The sequence below is a fragment of the Condylura cristata genome, unplaced genomic scaffold (assembly GCF_000260355.1).
Source record: "Condylura cristata isolate star-nosed mole 26May11 unplaced genomic scaffold, ConCri1.0 scaffold00029, whole genome shotgun sequence".
NCBI classification, from domain to species: domain Eukaryota; kingdom Metazoa; phylum Chordata; class Mammalia; order Eulipotyphla; family Talpidae; genus Condylura; species Condylura cristata.
In genome coordinates, this window is record NW_004567130.1 from 18,296,005 (window position 1) to 18,299,005 (window position 3,001).

Consider the following 3,001-nt stretch of genomic DNA (forward strand, 5'->3'; position numbering starts at 1 on the left):
GACTCGAGCACGTGTGCCTGAGCTTGGCGTGGCTCTCTCATCCGTGGACCTGGGCGTCCTCTCATGCCAACATCACTTCCTGGGTCACGAGAGCATGTCACAGAGCCTGAGGTCGGGTGTGTGGGCCACCGGTCACGTCGGCTGGCTGAGTGGAGCTGCGTTGCACAGTGCCTGGCCGGGGCGGGCCCAGGCCGGCTGCGCTGACCCACTAGACAGGGCACGACAGGCAGAGCCAGAGTGAGGATGGGCAGGGACTGAGCCGACGGCTCCACAGCGCGAGGCTCGTAGGTGCGTAACTTTCCTGCTAAAGCTGTCAGTGGCAAATCAACATTAAATGCGTTAGCCCACGGAGCCAGCGTCCATCGTCTCTCCAGATGCTCCAGATGGACGTCCCTGTAGTAGCACCCTCAGGAAGGGGGCGTCCGGCCCATCCTGGACGAAGCCGCACCCCGCCCATGCCAGCCGTGCCTGCTCCCCGTCTCCAGCAGAGGTGGCACTGGGGAGAGTGGTGCCCACGGCCGAAGGAGCAGCGCTGTTCTTCGCCAGCATCCCTGACAGCACAGCCGAGACCAATGTCCCCAAGCCTCGTGTTCCCGGCACACCAGCCAGCCGCCCCACAGGTGTGAAGCCAGCCTTGAAGCGCCCCCGGGCGGGCCTACGGCTGCGCTGCAGCCGGGTACATCAGGCGCCACAGGAGGCAGGACGAGCCAGGGCCACTCTGACCGCGGCTGCCGGTGAGGCCAGGCCTCCCGGCCCAGCACCAGCTCTTAGTTTTTTTTTAAAGATTTATTTATTTGTGCATAAAAAACTGGGGTACAGGCCAGAGACGCAGGGGTGGCGAAAGACTTCACCAGAGACAGAGTGGGGAGCAGAACAGGCAGATCAACGAAGTATACTGCTGAGGGGAGCAGCAGGCGGGTCAGGAGAGGTCTGCCACGCCATGTGGTCGCCTCCGGGGCAGGCGGGAATTGAACTCATGCGGAAGTGGTTTCAGCTTCTTAGTGCTGCGCTTTAACCCGCTGCGCCACCAGGGAGGGCCTCTTAGTTTTTTTTTTTAAGATTTTATTTATTCATGCACATGAGCTGGGGCGCAGGCCAGAGGCACGGGGTGAGAGGACACCCCAGAAACAGAGCGGGGAGCAGGATGGGCAGATCCACTGACACCCACTGCTGAGGGGAAGCAGGGAGACAGGAGGGGTCACCCTTGGCCGGGATCAAACTTGAGCTGGTGGTGGCTCCATTGCGCAGACTGACCCCGCGCCCCCAGCAGGCCCCACAGGCATATTTTTGTGCCTTGGCCACCGGTAGGTTCCAAGCCACCTAGCCCTGACAGCCCCATCTGCCTACTCTTGGGCAAGCCTGAGGCTCAGACTGGCTCCCGGTGGGCTCCAGGCATCTCTCTCCTGCCCCTCGGGCAGGTGCCCGCGCCCTGGCGCCGGGAGAGCTGCCTCCCCTCCCTCGGGTTCCCCCTGTTGGTCATCTCCTGCGGGTGCCCACTCACTGCAGGTGGCCCCTATTTTATTCCCTTTGGGTGCACATGGCTTTTCCTGGGCATCTCAAGGCCCAGCGCCGGCTTGGAGGGGAAGTGAACGATGAGCCTCCCTCAAAGCTGGTCTTGACCCTGCGCGTGAGGCCAGCGAGATGTGTGGACCGATAGGGCACCCTGAAAGGAAAGTGACGTCACACTGTTTGGGGGCTGGTTTGCGTTCGGGCAGCTGTAGTGGAAAATGAGTAAAAACATCCCGGGCTGGGTGGTCAGCGTGGGAGCTGACCCCACTGCCTGGCAGAACCCCAGCGGGGTCACCGCCTGCTGCCTGCTTCTGCCACCGCCCCCCCGGCCCGCCCCCCCGCAGCCCCCAGGCCAGCGTGTCAGCAGCTGCCCCCAGCCCCAGGGGCCTGGGAAGGACCCCCCACCCTGCCACAGGGGGACGGGGCACCTGGCCCAGGAGGGGCAGCCGCCCCCACAGACTTGGAGGTTTTGCAAGCCCCCCCAGTTTTTCCCCACTTCGCTGGGCTTCTGGACCCCTCCTTTGTCTTACATTTTCTCATACAAATTTGAACCGTCCCCCACCTGAAGTCCTTAGCAACGTGGCTTTTCCTACCATGGGAAACCGAGCGGGCCAGGCGGGTCTCTGGACGCCCCTGGCAGTGAATGGGCACTGACTTCTGCTGGGCCGCAGCCCTGCTCCGCCAGGCGGGAGGGGGTGAGCGCCCAGGGAGGCCTGGCCCGGAGGGTGGGGCTGGCGGGCAAGTCTGTGCTTGAGGGAGCTGGCGGTTGTCTCTGTCTTTCCTTCCTCTCCTCCGCTTTGGCCACTTCTCTTTCCCTGGGACCCTCCTGTGGGTCACTGCACTTAAGCCTTCCTGGGGTGACCCAATGTCTTGGACCCCAGGTTGCTGGTCAGCAAGCCCCTGAGCAGGTCGGGGGGAGGGGGAGAAGGCGGGTGCAGCCGCACCCCTCCCTGCAGCACCCCCATGGAGCAGCCTCTGGCTCCAGTTCCGAGGACAAAGCCCCAGTGTGGGCCGTGTAGGCCGCTTACTTTCTTTATTTGGGGGGTGGTGTGGGGGTTGGATTTGGCCCCAGTTTGCTGCATTCCAGGAAGAGGGAGGACGCTGCTCCCCAAGATGAGTCACGCAGAGAAACTCCTAATGTTTGCAAACAGCTCCAGCAGGCCCATTCCCTCCTCCCCCCTCGCCCCCCGCAGGCCACCTGGAGGCCAGGCCTACCCGGAGCTGGGCCCTGGTGACCAGCCCGAGGCCATGAGTGTGATGGCTGCTGGACTAGGACAGGGCTCAGCCCCCAGACGGGGCGGGCGGCTGGTTGCTGGAGGCCAGATTGCCCTGTACAGTGTCCCTGCCCCCAGGGACCCAGCAAGGTAACAAGGGTTAGCCAGCCTGGGGTAATCGGCCTCCGCCCCCCTCAGCCCGCCTTCCCATGTGGGACACGAGGGGTGAACAGCTCAGCCTGGAGCAAGGGGCTGACCTGCCTGCGACCGGACCTGCT